The 17,965-nt window shown below is 40.6% G+C and overlaps 1 protein-coding gene across 5 annotated transcripts in view; it reads left to right on the forward strand.

The window, feature by feature from the left end:
- The first annotated feature begins 393 nt into the window (after window positions 1-393).
- SPATS2L (spermatogenesis associated serine rich 2 like) overlaps window positions 394-17,965 on the forward strand; it is a 79,887-nt gene continuing 62,315 nt past the window's right edge. For 2 of the 5 annotated variants that reach the window (XM_027462272.3, XM_072041364.1), the window contains exon 1: window positions 635-1,055. The gene's annotated coding sequence lies outside the window, so the exon portion shown is untranslated. Of the gene's footprint in view, window positions 541-634; window positions 1,056-17,965 lie in introns of those variants that run through there. The other 3 variants (XM_027462275.3, XM_027462273.3, XM_072041361.1) reach the window with 3 other exon arrangements.

Below are 17,965 nucleotides of genomic sequence, written 5' to 3' on the forward strand. Positions count from 1 at the left end.
TTAGGTCAAGGATACCACCGGTGATGGTGTGAGACACCAATACTGACAGTAAAGCCAGATTACAGTTGTTTATGGAAAATTTGCTGTAGTTTTCTTTAGTTCCAAGCATGCAGCTGTATCTGCATGTTCTCGTGTTTAAGGGAATAGTTATTTATTGCTCCTTTACCACTGGGTTAACCCAGACTATGAACTTGTGCTTTTAGGCAGTATTTTAAAACACCGATTCCTGAAAAAAAAAAAAAAAAAAAAAGGAGGTATTTTTTAATTTTTATCTCCGGGGCGCTTCAGGGGCTGGCAGCGTTTGGTGCCGCTCGCTTCGCCGTGCTGGGCGAGGGGCTCCACGGCCGCACCTCCCCACACGGCCCGCCACAGGGGAGCTGGGCCGGAGGGCGGCCGTTGCGGCCGTTGGCGGGGCGGGCCCGGGGCGGGGCGAGGGGCGTTCCCCGGCGGGCTGCCGGCCCCGCCACCGCCGCGCCCCGCTGCCGCCCTCCCGTCCTCTGCCGCGGCGGCACGGCGTCGCTGCGGCCCGGCGGCTCTGAGGTAAGGCGCCGCCCTGCCCTGCCCTGCCCTGCCCTGCCCTGCCTTCCCTTCCTTTCCCCTCCCTCCCCTCCCGTCCGCTCGGCACCTGCCCGGAACGCCAGGGAGGGTGAGGAGCCCTGCGGCGAGTTCGCTGTGGCGGCGGGGGAGGCCGGGCGCTTCTCGAACGCTTCGCGCCCCTGAGGCGGGCGGGCCTGCCCCTCCGGCGGCACGGGGAGCGCGGCCCCGATCCCTCGGCTCCTAAGCCCTGGGCCAGGGTGCCCGGGGAGCCGCCCCGCGGTCGGTCGCCCTTGTCCGCCGTCTGCTGGGCTGCGCTGCTCCAGGCTGTTCAGTAACAGCGTTGGGCATAAATGATTAACGGGCTGGGAGCTGGCGCTGTGCCGGCGCAGCCCTTCATCCCCGCCTGGCTTCGCAGCCAAACGCGCTGAGACAGCGCCGCGTTTGCTCCTGAAGCGTTGCCTCACGGTGCTGTGCGGGCTGCGGGCGCCGCTGCGAGCCCCGACCTCCTGTGCTGCAAGGTAGGGACGAAGGCTGCCGTGCCCCAGCTCCTGTTCCTGCACCCGTTTAAGGATTTAATTTGTCTGCGCCGCAGTAAAAGACCGCTGAGGTGATAGGGCTTTTTTTTTTTTTTAATATATATATATATATATATATATATATATATGTATATATATAAAATTGTTGTTTTTCTTATAGTGAATGCAAACCTTAATCATTAGGCATGGAATTTGTTGGTAAGAGAGAGCTGGCAGTGTCTTTTTATTTTCTATCATTATGCAGTGCTTCCTTTGCTGAGCTATAAATGAGTAGTGTAAGTTTCCTTCTCAGCCTTGTCATCGTGTAGTCTGAATCACTTTTACTACTAGATTTGTTTTCTTTAGGAGAGCTAAGAGGTACCTCAGAAACTCCATCATTTTCATTCCAGGTCACATTCTCCTGCATTGGTTTGGTTGATTCCAGCTTGAACACGTACAAACGCTTTACGTGCTTCAAGACAACTAATAGTCTTCTGTGGGAATTCCTTTCTGTGAACTTCTTTATTTGAATTACCAGTGTACATTATGAAGCATCTTTCTCCTGTTTGTTTGGGTTCCTGATGCAAACATAAAATGCCATCCAAAACGTGATTTTTCAAGGAAGGCCAGCTAAAGACTTTGTTACGTTGAAAGCAGAAAGGAGTGTTGCATCTAAAATGCCAGGGCTAACCAGGAACATACTTGCACTAGCCATGCAAGAAGCCCTTCTGGGAGGTAACCTGTTGAATGCCTCTAGTTAGAGTCTTTAAGCTGCTGTGAGCAGGACATTGTGTCCTGCCACAATTGTTTCTGTGGATGCAGTTAAACTGTGTAAACATGGAATGGTTTCCAGGTTAGAATGGGCTGAGTTTTATGAGGCTCCATCAGAGCCTGCTGAAGCTGAATGCTGCTGCTGGGTTTTGAGTGTTCTGCTAATTACATTAAGGGAGTTGAAAAAATTTGGCCGTGTAGGAGAACAGCAGGATCTGTTAAATGTAATGACACACCAATCAAGATAAGGATTGTTCTGTGTCAGGTGCTGTATAAGCATGAAACAAGGTGAGGTCACAACTCTGAGAATTGTACTGTATAAGAAAAGTGTTATGATTAAGATGAAGGAAATTAAATGTCCTTCAAAGTGTTTACGGGACTGCCCTTCACTGAAGGGTCTGCTTCCACAGTCCTTATCCAAGCGGTTGCTTCTGAACTTAATAGACCCTGAGAAGGAACATGTACTTGAGTCTGTTTTGTTTAGCATTTAGTAATAAGCCTAAAAGTTGAACACAAGCATATCCAAGTACTTTCTATGTTGAGGAAGCTTGGGGTCTGAATCTAGATCACTTTTTTCTTACCTATGCTTTCTCAAAGAAAGGGAAACGGGACTATGTCAGGATACCTTCTCACCATTTCTGAAATTTTAAGGGCATAGTTGTCCAGAACCGAAACCTATGGTTTGGGTCTACTTTTAAGAGAAAGCACAAGATTACAGTGGCCTGAGAAGTGTTTATGTTTTGTGTTCTCTCCTAGCAGTGGTGGAAGTACCAAAGCCATGCCTGTCAGTAGTTACAGCTAACCTGTGTTTGGTGGTAATTCCCCTACATCATTATATTTGTGTTCTGTTTCACCCATGTGTTGCCTCAGTTGTCATTCTAGGGACTGTATTTTCCAGTATGTTTTCAGGGCTCAAGTCTTAAAGGTCTTTGCACACTGTTAAGTAATGTTAGTCATGCAGAATACAAACAAAAATAAAAAAAAATCCTCAAGCACTTCCTTGGAACAATACGTATCCAAAGGAAAGGTCAAACTCTACTTTTCACTGTGCACTGGAGGATTTTGAAAGCAAAGCTACATAACGGTTTGGAGTAGAAGATTCAGGCAGTGAGGCTTTGCACAAAGATCAAGGGAAGAGAAACAACTTGTAGGTGATTGTAAATTGTAATTTACTTGTTGTTAATATGAAGGATTTTATTGTCTGTGCTGCTCTGGGGGAATACGACCTCATACCTATTGCTGTTACTATTGTCTCCCATGTCCTTATTAGTTTTGTGCGCTTTCCCTATCCTTGTGTTTCTATCTCCTTCCTTCTGCCCTTTCTTCTTTCCCCAGATTGTTCATGAGTTTTCTGTTCAAGTTTTCTTCTTCATGTACAAAAATGAAGAGTTGCAAAATAGTTAACTTTGATAGCAAAGTGTCTATTTTAGTCTAGATTTTTGGCAACTTAGTCCATCACCTTCCCTCTGTTAAGAGTTACTTGTAAGCATCATTGTGTAGCATTACTATATCAAATAATTTGTCCCTGAACCTCAATGATTAGCAGGGGGCTGCAGAGTTCATGCCTCTTTGCCCTGTTTGTTTCTGAGCACCTTGAGCTCAGGTAATGCCATCTTGTAATACACCAAAGCCCAACTCCTTGCCTGATGTGATTTGATAGGATGGTCAGAAGAGCTAAATCCAGTTCATAGCTGGTGTCTTGGCCAGTAGTGTGCACAAAATATATTGCTTCATTTCAGAAAGGGTTGTAGAAGCACGAGGAATATGAACTCTAGGATGCTGGAGAGTGAAAACTGACATTTTTGACTGTTTAGTTTCACAGTATGTGGGTGGAACAGATGGGTGAATAGAGCAAGTCTGACAGTTGTGACTTTTGTTTCTTAATGGAAAGTGCAGTAATTTCCCTAGTTCTGGATATGGATTAGAAGAAATCGGGTTTTGCTTATTAGCCTCCACTGTCTTTCCTGCTGAAAGTTTGTCTGTGTGAAGCTTATTTAGAAACTCCATAATGAATTCCTGTGTGCAAATCCCATTTTGGGTGTGCGTGCATTTGCATGTAAAACCTCATAACTGAAAGTGTGAGTGGGGCTGGAGAGAAGTGAAACATTTTCCTCCTTTTCAGAAGTCAGCAGACATTATTGACCTTTTTTGTGATAGACTTCAGAAACAAACTTAAAAATTAGTTAAGAGTCAAATGCTGGTTTCTGGATTATATATATATGTATTTTTTTTGTGAAGAAGCCACTGTATACTTCATACGTAATAGCAAATTTGCTCGATTACTAAGTGATTATTAAGCAACAGTCACAATGCTTTCAGCTATTATCCCAGTGCAATTACACTTATACTAGATCTCTTACTGAAAAAAGTTTCCAGGGATTTTGTGTTTAGACAAGGCAAATAGTGCTGCAGACCCTAATTAGGGATTTGGAATAAAGTCAAAACTCTGCATGCATTTACAATTTGTCTTCTAAAACAACTAATATAGAATGCCTGTCCATCTTTTAGTAATATGAAAGAGGCAATCCAAAAAATATGCTTGGCGTATACATAGTAGGAAAGGATTGTGGCATAATGTTTTTCAAAGCCAGTTCTTTTCTTGGTTTGCTTTTAACTGAAGCTATACAGTTTCTTCAAAAGCATGAGTTACAAATGAATCTGCAATACTTTGTGACTCCTTGTCCTTTTCCTTCAGACAAAAGGCCCTTTCAATCCATTGTGGAATAGTCACTGATTTTCATGTGGTCATTCAAGAAAAGGATAGTGATTGGTCTTCATAATGGGCCTTTCAGTAGTCTCTAGTGGTTTGCTGACTGGAAAAAAAAAAAAAAAGTATGGTTGTGTACTGTATCCAGTGCTTAAATTACTGGTAAATCTAATCTTTCAAGTATTGAAAAGGTAAGAGTTCAAAGAAGCTTCACGCGTTTGTGAATACCAACATGCTGCTGCTGCTTGCAGTTGCGTGTCAACTGGTATGTTTTTTAGTTTAATGTTTGTTGGTGAAAGATCTGTTCCTTTTCTTCCCCCCCCCCCCCCCAATGTTAGGTAAATTAAACACGATGTTTCCATGAACTGTGTTCTTTTGAGATGGTTGATGCTGTTCTGTGTCCTCAGTGGTGTGGACCAATGTCATTTGCTTGTGCTGCGTGTGGCCAAGTGGACAGTAAGTATGATTTCTTGGAAATGTGATTATCCTGGAAAGTTGTGGGTATGTTTTGAGTTAGCACTAAAGAAGCTCTGTTATGACTGTTGTATCAGAAGTACAGTCTCACTGAGTTGTTATCCTTTAGTGCTGATGAGGTTAACCTGCCTGGCAGCACTTCAAAATAAACACACGCACCCATTCGGGGCAGTTAGCCTGGTAGTTGTTGTCTTATCCTTGTTCAAAACCTGTGCAAGGTGTTCTGAGTCTTATCTGGAACAGCACCAAAAGATAGTGTTTGTGTTAGATTTATCTCAAGGATGGTAGCTCTTCTGGATCTTGGTTGATGTGTGTTAGAAGCATGTGCACAGCTTGCCCTGAAGCTTCAACACCAGGATGTCTGCCTGAGTACTCTCCACGGTGCAGAGAAACCCACAGCTTTTTATTGCTGCTGAAGGCTGATGTGTGCTGGCAGCTAATGGGGTGGTAGATCAGAACTTGAGACTTCCTTATGAATTTAGATAAAACTGCCAAGAAAGTGTTTGGGCTTCAGATGACTCTAAGCTCAAGCATGTACTGAAATGGTCATTTCAGACTGAATTACTTCATAATGTGTAAATAAGAAAAGCTTTCAGTATGTACTGGCTTACACACATGTCCAATGTGTGGCGTCCACTTTCAATGTTTAAATGAGTGTCCTGTGTGAGTATAACTAAAGGCATGAAAAACCCTACACGTGCAGTCTTGGTATGGTAGTAGTCTAAATGCACACTAGATGTGTTCAGAGACCACGGTTTATGCTAGCCATGGAAAAACTTACAAGTCACAAAATGTCATCACTGTGAGACTCCTCCTTACTGTATTGATGAGGGAATAACTATCTTATGCAGTAGTACTAGCCTATACAGAATTTGATTTAGTGATCTTTCAGACTCAGTCTGAAAAAAAGTGTTGCCTTTTTTTGCAGTTGTGTTTTCCAATAATAACTTAGTGCTGGCTGCAAATTGTTTTGAGCTGGCTGGTCTGTTAAGCTATTGGCATGAGTTTGTGCTTTTGTGTTAGGATGACAGCTTGTGTTCCTTGCTCTGGAGCTGACGAAGAGTGCAATAGCATGGAGGAAGAGTGCTTGCACAGAGCTTGGGTGGAGAGGCTTCCACAACTCCTGAGGGTTCCCATGTGCTGCAACTGCTTTGCTACTGCATTGGAAGAGGGAAACATATTTCTCATGAAAATCCCTGAAGAACTTGAGGGTTTTCTTCTTTGACAATGCGAAATTACATTGGTAACAAACATGGTGGAAACCAGAAAGGAATGGATGATACATCTGGCCAATAGAGGCAGACAGGTTGAAAGATCAGGACAAGAACACAGAAAGGAGTTGGAAGATCAGGTGGAGTATTGCATGCATGGAGCTGTAGAATGTGTAGGACAAGAGATGGATCTGTCAGTGGTGCCCTGAAGAAGTCTGCAAAGTGAGGGAAGTGCATGTGAACTAGAGCAGCTGCTGTGTAAGAAGAGTGCCTGGGTGTCTTTGTGTGAAGAGAGCAGAAGATGGTGGTTGGAAAGAGCCCTGGTGAGAGTGGAAGATCCCGGGGGCTAGAAGGAGCATTGGCAGTCAGAGGACACCAGGTTTAGTTACCCCAGTGGAAATGAAAGCTTGTGAGGTGAGAGGAAAGGGGGGGGGGAGGGATTACAGGGAAGATCTTTTCTGTGTAATGGTAGTACAAGATCAGGGTTTGTCTGGCTGTAATGGGAGTGAGTGACAGATAAGGATCTTCCTCAGGTGGGGCCACGTGGTTAAGGATCTAATGGAAATGATAGTCTTGCACCGATTTATATGTCTGATAGTGAGCCCAATTCTCGTGGGGCTTATGCTCACTGAAATCCACGAGGCAAGTTTGCCCCACTACCACTGCTTTCTTGTTGCTCAACAAAAAGTTTTTCACTTGTTCTCTTGCTAAAACTGCACACGTGTCTTTAAAACAGCTTAAACAGGCTAAACAGACAAGCAGCTTTACAGTAGATGATCTCTGACTTGCTAATGTTTGTCTTTGTGTGAAAGGGGACTGTGGATAGTGTCATAACTTGTCTGGCACATGCTTCAGTCAGGAAATTGACACCAGTGGAGTTGCACTTTTTTGATATTGGTGTAAATTTTGTATCTTGTCTTACGATCTTTTTAGCTTTTTATTAAATTTTGCTATTGTTTTTGTTATGCAGTTACTTTTTAGTATGAGATGCTTCTAACCCTTGAAGCGTCAATGATGTAATGGGTCTGCAGCACAGCACGGCATGTAACCTCTCAGTTCTTTCCTGTCATGAGAAGCTGAAGCCCTTCTGTCTGAAATAAGTGAAATTCAGGTCCTCTGCAGGTTAGTTCCTGGGGAAACATTTCACACTAAGGCTCTGTCAGTGCTCCACATATGTTAGCAGTTCTGCAGCCCTTGTGATGTGAGGGGGAGTTGAGCACTATGTCCTTCCTCAGGAGTACTGCACGAGAGGCAGCTGTGCACGAGAGGCTGCAGCAGCATGCTGCCTCTCACTCAAGTGCTCCAGTGCTTACGCAGTGCTCGGTCCTGAAACTTCTGTCAGCTCTGTGAGTGTGTTTGCAGTCCACGGGGTGTGTTGCAATGAAAGGTGCTCTACACTGTGAAGAATAATATTTTATTTTGTAATGAAGAAGCCTACAAAAAACAAGGAAATGCTGAACAGGGCAGACAGTTTGGCATTCTGGAAAGTCACTTTGCTGTTGCCTAACATGGCAACAGATGGTCATGTATGTAAATTCATCCATTACGCTGCCATCAGCTGACAAAGAATGATGGGTTGCCTTTCTCTTTGCTAATGGGATGAGCTAAGATTCCTGTGGTGGCATTTTAACATGATTTCCTTCTCTGAAGTTACACTGTTATCTGACCCTGATTATTTTTACTTACTCTGCACATAATCCAGTAGCAAAGGTGGGAAGTTTCTAATTGCCGTCCTGGTGCTGGATTTTCAGAGATGATGAGCACAAAGTTTTAATTTGAATTGTGTTTAATCAGGTCCTCCAAAAATCAGACTGCGGGTGAATGGTGTTACCTTCCAATGCATTTTAATGAATTGCCAAAGAGAAAACTAGATTAATTATGCTATTGCAAGGGACGTATTAAATGGAAGAGGAATCATCTTGTAGTTGCAAGAATATTAAACTGTAAAAGGTTAGTTGTTACTATTGTTGCATCATATTAAAGGAATAAGGCAAAGTAAATGCAATTCTTAGTTAAATTGATAGCACGCTTAAGATACCACTTAAATATTTTAGTTGTTCTCTCTTGAAAATAGTATCTTCTTTTTAGATAGCAGCTGGGCCTGTATTAAAGATTCTGTAAACTAAAAAAAAAAAAAAAGTTTCAAGATTACTGGTACTTATGACAAAAAATGGGCATCTTATATCATGATATAGTGCTTGTTCTAGGGTGATCTCTGCCTATCAGGCTCTGCATGGTCAGTGAGCTGCCCAAGGGTTTCTTCAGTAGTGATTTAATAGAGGGAAATGGCTGAACAGCATCATAGCAAGTACCATGTTCTGTGATAACAAAAGACCTGTGTGAAGACAACTCATTTTGAAATCTTGGACTGTAAGATAGGAGTGTGGTAAAGCATCTTCATCACACGTGTATGGGAGGAAGGTTTGTGCAGAGCTGCATTTCTCCTGCAGGCCTTATGGCAAGCATGGGAAAACCACTGGAGCTGGCAGCCAATGTGCTTTGGAATGACTGTTGATGAGGGTGCTGTTTTATTTTTATTTTTTTAAAACAAACCTGGTACCAGACTCCTAAAAAGCTTTTTCTTTTTACAAGTTTAAGGACTTCTGCCATGGTCTTCATGGGTTTTCACTGCATTTTTCAGACAATTTCAGATTGTAGTACTGACATGGAAAAAAGCTTTGGGAAAGAATTTGCTGTTAATTGAAATGGAAAACACAGAGTTGCATGGGGTCTTGAACAGCAGATGGACTACATCAGTTATTAAGTGACCATGTTAATGCAGATGTAGAAAGGTACTTGGTCAGGGGTGAAAGTTTTCTTTTTTTAAAAAAAAAAACATGCAAAACCACACACACATACAAAAAACACATGTATACAAATAAACTGTGTAGTCAAAGGAAATGTTTGTTGAGCAGTCATGATAGGAACAAGGTAGAAATGTATCACCTGCTCATTTTCAGCCCTCTCTGGAATCTGCTAGGTAAGATTTTTAGTACACCTGATAAAAGGAAGTCTAAGGAAGCGTGTGTATTATCTGTACTGTTGTACATCAAGAATGAAACAAAGATGGTGGGATTTACTCCAATCTGACAGTACATGTTTTTTTTTATATCAGTTTCAAATTTTGTGTAGTTTCTTCATTAAAAGGGTCAAGCAGATTATCATCACACAGCTTGATCCTGCATCAGGATCAACAGAAAGAAATGGGACCCAGCCCTTGCCTTTCCTAGCTGTTTCCAAAGATTGTTTGGAATGCCGTTTCCATACTTGGAGCGTACGCTGAAATTTGGAGCCATCCGGGAGTCTGGCTGCTTTTGATGAAAATCCAGGATTTTTGTTGTTGTTTTTAAAACAAAGTAAGAGTAACTCAGAAGTTGGCAATTTTGACTCAAAGTGGCTAATATTATATAATGAATTCAGGCTGATAATTTGTAAAAAAAAAAAAAAAAAAAAAAAAAAAAAAAAAAAAAATTAGAAATAATAGAATATGAGAAAATATTCTCATAATTCCTTGAAAGGAGAAGCCAAGAACTGCTCGTAGGGTCCTAACAAGTACATGGTAGCAGCCATATGATAACATTCATGCAATTAGTGACAGATGTGATAACATTCATGCAATTAGTGACAGATGTGAGCATTCCTCTGTGAGAAACATAAGCAGCTTAAGTGCATTGAGCATCCAATGATTGTACTACCAAAATGACAAGCCACCAGAGAAGAACCACTTGTACATGTATAAAGCATCTTTCAAAGCTGTTACAAAAATGTCTGTGCAACTCTGTTTCATATGCAATACCTGTATATAAGTGGTAGTGCCAAAGGAACACCTAGATCTCTGCAAACTTGGGTGTGTTGCTGAAAATGTTTAGTTTCTTAATTTTTTTCTGTGATGTTAAAGCTGTGTGATTCAATTTCCACTTGTGCAGGTATTGATTTGCCAGTTTGAGTTTGTCGCTTAGGTGAAACAAGAAGAAGGGGGGAAAAAAGACCAAGCAGCTCTCTTTTATTGGTTTAAGTAATGCTTGTTAAGCAACCTAGCACAAGGATCTTGTCCAGCCATGGCTACATTGCCTTTCATCTGGGCTCCCTCCAGGGCTCTGCCTCGGTCAGTTTCTGAATTATCATTTAGAATCTTTTTGTTCTTTTTTTTTTTTTTTTTTTTTTGAATTCATGGCCTTTATCCTCCCATGATGATATAGTAGTAAAATTGAGGTCAAAGTAGTATACTCAGGAAAGGCTGTATATCCAGAAATCTCTTCTTAAATGTCAGGTATGTAAAGACTAGTTAATGGTATTTCTGATAATTGGTTGGACTTTACATCCTATCAGAATGTTTTGTCTTGAGGCTTTTAAGTATTTTGACTTTTTTTATATATTATAGATATATTTAGGAATACCTTAAGCTTGAAGGTTTTTCTTAAACTTCTGTTACTTAACCATAAGGCATCAGTGGTGAAGGAAAACCCATCAAAGGTTTCACATTTGTTTCTTTGAGGGCTAATGTTATGTACAGTGCTATATTATAGTTCATATTTCTTCTTTGCATTTGCATTACATTTGTTTTTGCGTTGGGGAGGGACAGGTCAGTTGTGGCAGAAGACTGCACTCTGAGTTTTTCCTTTTCTTCCTTAAGCTGGAAGTTCTGACATTGATAATAGGGAATTGGTGACAAATTAATATGGCCTAATGCAATGATGAATGGCAGTCCTGTTGCTACCATTTTTAGATATGAGATTAAAATAATTGCTTCCCTCCCACCTACATCCCACATAAAATGCCTTTTCCATACAAAATGTTTGTAGTGCATTCAAAAAAAAAAAGTAGAAGAAAATCATATTTCTTTTCCCTTCTTTATTTTAAAGAAAATATACACTTTAGTTACTTTAATTATAAAGTTTCAACTCTTAGAGTGCAGGACTTTAAAACAACAAAAAAAAGGTTTTCCTTTTTTCTACCTTTTAAACTCATTCCTGGAAATTGTGTTGCCAACAGGCTCCATAGTCCCATGCAACCATCTCTGCCATTATATTTAGCGGAGGGATATTGTCCTGCAGCAACAGTGGCAACCACAAGATGGAAACGGCTGTAATATGTTATATTCAGCACATGCACAAATCAAATGGAAATCTTGCACTATAAACACTCTAAAAGTGATCAAATTCTAGTGCAAAGTGAGCTACAAGGTGAAATTCAGTGGTTCAGTTTTTCTTATACATACATAAAGCTGAATTGTTGCTGTCCTCATGTTAAAGTGTGGATGGGAATGGGGTAGAGGATTGTTTATAAAATTATTTGCAAAACTGAATAAAAATAAAAATGCTTGTTTCAGTGGTTACCTAAATCATACAGTTTTGGCATTTAAGCCTGGTCTGTCCAAGGTTGTACTAAGGACCTCTTATCCCAGAACCAATGTACTCTGATGTCTCAGGCACTAGTCTAGTAATCCATCTCTTTTTCTCCCATCTCTGCTCTTGATGCATTGCATTACCTTTTGTTCCTTCCTTGCCAACCTGCATTTCCTTTACTGTTTTTAAGTATTGCATGTCAGATATCCAAAATGCACCTAATGCAATTAATCATAACTCAGTATCTGCAGAAAGAGTTTACTTGCCCCCTAGAGATGAATTTCTGACATGAGTTTCTAAGTCCTTAGTGTCATGAAAAATAGCATCACTTTATTTTGAGGTTCTGGATCTGTGAAGAACGGAGCACTCTTGCCCAGTTTCTGAGTTTCTGATCAGTCTCTGATCAGCCTGTCGCTCAGTTATAGGTATTTTTGTTGTTACTTTCTCACCTGTCCCCTCTGTACTTTGTATGTGGATTTCAGCTATTTGCAGATCGGGTAGAGATTGTTTCACTCCTTTGTCAATTCCATAGCTTTAAGTGTATGTTTAATGTTGAGCACTTGCCAGTGACAGCAGGTGTATATTTTAACTAATGAAAAATATTTGCATCGCTGTATTTTAACTCAAAATCTGTTTTAATTGGAAACTTGCAACAAATTCATAGCACTGTTCAGAAAATGTTGAATGAGTCCTACTGTTATAGTTTCAGCAAACAATTTATTGTACCTGAACACACAGAAAGAAAAAGCTTTTCTGAAAATGCCCCACCACAAATGGCTTCTAACCCTAAGGCCAATCATAAACTTCCAGGAGCAATACAAATCAGGGTTGTGTGAAAGCCAGGGTTATTGTTTCCCTGGATAAAATGATCTGAATCTTGTAAATAGTAAAGGTAAGAACTGAGACTCAAGACCAGATATCCTGATGCATACTTTTCTGAACATCTCATCAGTATAATGAGAGATCTTGTTTTGATTAAAAGCTTGATGAGGGCACCTCACTTTTTTCTCTATCCAAACTGGCACTGTATTAACACCTGTGGCCAATATAAAGCATCATACATGTTGACATGGCAGGTCTTCCTGGCCATGTGAGCAGGGATGTAGAGCCAGGAGACTCCTCCACATTGTGGAGACACGATGCAAGGGGAAATACAGGGAGGAGTTCACAAGCTGAGGGTGACAGTGTCTTTCTGCAAGTCTTACGGCTTCACTGTGAGATGGATTAGGGCTAGACATGCAACAGCTTTCCATGGCTATCAAATGCTGTTGACTCAGCAGCTCCTGATGGTTTCCTCCCACTGCAACAAGTGGTTTGGATTGTGCAGCAGCCATTGTGCCTGTACTCTTCTACTGCAAGTCACCTGGTAGCACATTGATTCACTGCTCTTAATATTCTGCCTGCAGAGTAGCATGTACCTAAAACACCATTTCTCATCCAGAGGGTCTCACAGGCCTTTAGGAACCCTAATCAGATACTGCAGAAGATAACAACGAAGAGTGGCAGCAATGGACTTTCGGTCATTGAATACTAACAGTTTGCTGTTAGTATGTTTTGTGTTAAATGAAGCATTTGATTATATACAGGATGTGAAAAGATGTAGACGTTTCACTCTTGTTTTGTACCTCGGTTAATTCTACTTTTACAGTGTGCTGTAGTCCTGAACATACACCAGGAGTTGCCTGTATGGCTCGTCAAATTCATTGGCTCTGGTAACTCACTTGGAGAACAAAAGCATACTTCAGAACTGAAGGTGAAGAACATTAATGTGGCTAAGGTAAATTTTGTTTTTTAGCATATTGGCCCATTGAGGTCAATGTATCTGAAATCTGCTTGAAATGTGAAGAGATTTACTGACATATGAAAGCCTCAGTTACTCATACTGAGAACTGTGCTTAAAAGGATTATGTTGAGTTCATTTCATCAGTGATGTGAGCAGAGAATATCCGTGCAGCTCCGTCTATGAAAGTTAAGAGACTGTAGAAACAAGAAAGGTAGGTTGTACTATTTGTTTTTATTGTGTTCCTCCCCTCCTCTACATAAATAAGCAACAATTTTAGGACTTAAAATGGAAAAACATGTAGTATCAATATACTTCGTATGTCGGTGTACTATGAGTTTCGAAATCTGAAACTGGTGTAAATGTAATACTTCTTAAAGCACAGGTTGGGTTAGAGATTGGGTTGGGTTAGATGCTTGGCCACGTTGCATGCTTATAAGTGTTTTCCAAACAACTTTGTCATTAAAAATAGCATGTCATTTCTTTTTATTCAGTGTACAACGAAGTATGCAGACTATGTCTTGTGGATATTGCTGTAACAAACTTCACAGTTGATATACCAAAGACACTTAGAGCAGATGTGCCAAGTTATAAGCCAGTTGCTGAGGTAGTGTTCAGCAGTAAATATGTGTTTGTTTCTAGGAAAGTAAATACAGACTGGAATTCTGAATCAGTGATCCATACAGAGGGTGCTATGCCAATAAACTCAGCCAAGCTATGATTTCCTTTAGCACAGGGTGGATCTGAGTTCACTGGAGACATTCCAGATTTGTACCAATGCTTACAGCTTTCTTTTCTGCTAATGAGCTTGGATAAAAGTATTTTTGCTTTATATTAGCAAAAATCCTTCATAAGTAAAGGACTGACATAAGCATTTCAGCTGAAGCCCTGGTCAACGCTTTAATCAAAGACACAATAAGTGCCAATATGAACATTTTGCTTCAAAACTTTAGAGGTTATTTTATTATTTGTGCGACATTCCTATGAAATGGCATAAGTTAAGTGTTTCATGGATCCTTGTGTCTCAGGGCTGTGAGAGCTCTGCATGCTTTCCTTTGTGATGCGAAATACCACACAGGAATGAGATCTCATTATACTCATGACTGAATTTGACCAAGATCCCCTGAGTAATTTTGCTCCTCCTTTCCATTAAGACTTCAAAAGAATCTAAAGCTACATTTGTAAATTGTTTTTGTTATACATTTTTTCATTATGATCCCATTCTTAGAGTTTGTATGCAGCAAGAAAAGAGGGTATTTTCCCATTCTATATGGAGGGAAGTAAAGATTGGACTTCTATGTTAGGAGTGTATCTGATCCCAAGTGCTCTATGTTATAGAACCCAGGACACGTGCTTTGTGGTTCTGCCCAGCTCTTTCTTGGAAGGAAAGAGCAGTGTGAAACAGCTGAGAGGACATCTGGCTGGGAGTTCTCAGTCCTCCTCCTTTCCAGAAAACAGGATGGAGTGAGGTGGAGCAGACTGGAGGGATCCAGTTGGCTCCTGAGTGGAGTTGGTGCTCTCAGAGCAGGACGCAGTGCTTGCTGCCAGGGGTGATGCAGTGTGCATCCTTCTGCTGGGCATCATGTCAGTAGGGGTTGCCAGGTGATTGTCTCCTTCTTCGTGCTTTGTGTCCTGTTAGGTTGTTAGAAAAGTGGATGCTCAATACTGTAGATGTGATGTGATTTAGTATTGATGAAAGGTTCTGCTCTTCCTGTTCCTTATGTGATATTTCTCACAAATACAGCAAGGGTGGTGGCAGTAAACCAAGTTTCTCGAAGCCCCCCTCTCTCTATGTCCCAGAGTAACTGGGATGGGACGTTTCTAGGCGCGGTCTCTAGTTGGGTCATTTAGGTGTATTTTGGTTACTTAGTTGGTAACAGACAGTAAAACCCAGTATCAGCTGGTGTTAGCATCAGGAAAAGTTGTAAATCTGTTCCTCAGGATTGAGCTTTCTGGTCACCCCCTACAGATGGCACAGCATCTGCATATTCTATGTGTTAAGCACACCTGCTGTACGTATATTATGTTGCTTTTGGTGCTGATCTCACTGTGGTACCTATGCCATTTAATTTCTGCAATGCTATCTACTAAATTGCACCATAAGCTCACCGTTCACAGCACTGATGTATTATCCACCTTGCACTGATTATATTCAGTAGGTGCCTTTTTTGTCTCTTGAAATTGTACCTCATTCTGTGAAAAGCAGATATTCTTGGATATATTTTCACTGCCTACTGTTTATTTAGATAAGCAATTCACCAACTTTTTAAAAGCATCTTGTATGTATTATTTTCTTTGTCAGATTATGATTGTCTTGAAATACCTATATATACCAAAACACACACACTGGTATTGTTAGTAATAAAATGTTTACTTTGGTTTTGATCAGTTGGAAAAAAAAAAAAAAGCTTCATAAAGTGCTGGAAAAAAAAAAGTGAGACAGAGGGCATGATTTCACTTGAGTGTGCAAAATATGAAGTACTACTCCCTTCATAAGCTCCTGTTCTTCTGTTGGAAGGTTGAAGACAGATTACATGGTGGATGTGCCAATTTGAAAACAGTGTTGATAGTGCCTTAATTGAGAATGAGGTATTCCAGCTGTCATTAATCATAGAAGTTGTAAAATACTTAATTGTTCTGATTTAGTAGAGATGAATGGGAGGATAGTTTTTGCCCAGAAAATGACACTGGATTTTTTTAAATTTAGTTGTGGTTTTTATTATCTTTTAGAATTAATTATAACATTATTTTGTGTAAGCAAATATACATATATTTACAGGGGTCTGCACTGAATATTCTAATCTGTGGAGCTTATTTTTAACTTGTCACCACTTATGCTGTCTGAGCCATTATTTTTGAGTTGCTTAACCTCTATAAAAGCAAGCTTTTCTGGCAGCTTGACCTTTCAGTGTGCAAAATTGGCAAGTAAAACTCACAGTGGACTCAAAGTGGCAGCAGAATTCAATTAAGAGGAGAGGCATTTTTCACACGGAGTTGTGGGAGATGTGTAGAGTCCACAGAGTGTATGGACTCTTTTCTCAGTTGTCTTAAGATCTGCAGAGGCCCCTGAAGTGTATAAAAATGGAGCTCCCAAAGCTCCTTTAGGCATATCCTGGTTCATCAGGGTATCAGTGATTGCCTTAACCAGGGCTCTCCAGCTTTGTGATGTTGCTTGGTTACCATCGTTCCCACAATTCTCAAATAAAGCAAAGCAAATGTGTTTTGTTTTGTTCTTCTTTTAAAAAGTTCCAGTTTATGGACTGGTCTACTGTGTAGATCCAAACAAAACAGAACTGTAAATCCTCTGCAGCTTCTTTAATGATCATTTTTTTCCTCAAATATTCCACGTGGCTACTCACAAAAGCTTTCTACTTAAAATATGTTTTTGTCAGTATATTGGACTAATTCTTGGATTCTGCACAAACTCATTAAGTTCAGAAGTTAGAATCCTGCCTAAAAATATAGAATAACAAATAATGGTTTGTGCCATCAAGTAGACTTCTCTGACTTGCTAGCAGCAGCTGGTATACTGCCTTGTAGATATACTGTACGTGCATCCTCTGAGGGTAGGGAAAAGGCCACAGCTTAGCTTGGAATGCATTAGAGAATATTTCATTTATTAACAATGATAATGAAGAACTGTCATAAGTGTTGGCTGACAATCTCATGTCATTTTGAGTATTTCTGAATGTAGCCTCAGAAATCCTGTCCTTAGGAGGATAATTTTGACTCATGGGCTCATGTGTTTCAGTGAAAATCTTCATCTCAAATCCAGTTAGCCAATCTTGACAAAGTATATATATTGATACTAGGAACTGAGTATAGCATAAGTGTCTGGGTAGTTGTTCTGTTGTCAAAATTAATTCCCCAGATGAGGCTTTTCTGGAAACTTTACATGTGGATGAGTTTCTTCATAAGCAGTAAAAAGCTTTCATAAGTCTGCTAGAGTCAGTAACTGCGTGCATAGAGTGAGTTACAGAATCCCTCATATTGTTTCTGAGAACAGAGAAGGCTAAAATAATTGGAGATACTTGAGGTCACCCAGAGATTGAGGAGGAAAAAAACATCATCTGTAAACAAACTGTGAAAGGATCTATCAAAAGTATTGACGTGGTAGGAAGCAATTCTTGTAGGAAGCAGAAAAGCATTGCCTGATGCCATCTGTCCGAGTGCTAGTGCTTTAGCAGTGCCCACAACTCAGTCCACTCTATTTTGCATTTACAGTGAGTCTGGTGGTTTAGACAGTGAACTTCTGAGAGAGGTTTCCCATCTAGTGAGATGCAATGTGTTTAACTGCGTGGTGTTGAGTTTCTAGTGCCATGTGGCTCACGTATGTCTGTGTTACAGGTCCATTCCAGCCCCAGTTTGGTCAGTAGCAAACAGATGAAGCCCATAATGCATTGAGAAGAAAATACTGGCTGGCATTGAGATAGCAGGAATAATGGACTAAAATAATGACTGTTAGGGGAGTAAAGATACTTACAGACTTTTTAGCTGTGGACTTGTTTTAAAAAACTTGTTTGTAAAGAGTCTGAGGCCTATCTTGATACTCTAGCTCATCCATCATAGAGCTAGGAAGAGTTTATATCAGGTAAAAGAAGTGAATTATTGATATTCAGGTCCTT

Source organism: Anas platyrhynchos, chromosome 7 (assembly GCF_047663525.1).
Source record: "Anas platyrhynchos isolate ZD024472 breed Pekin duck chromosome 7, IASCAAS_PekinDuck_T2T, whole genome shotgun sequence".
NCBI classification, from domain to species: Eukaryota; Metazoa; Chordata; class Aves; order Anseriformes; family Anatidae; genus Anas; species Anas platyrhynchos.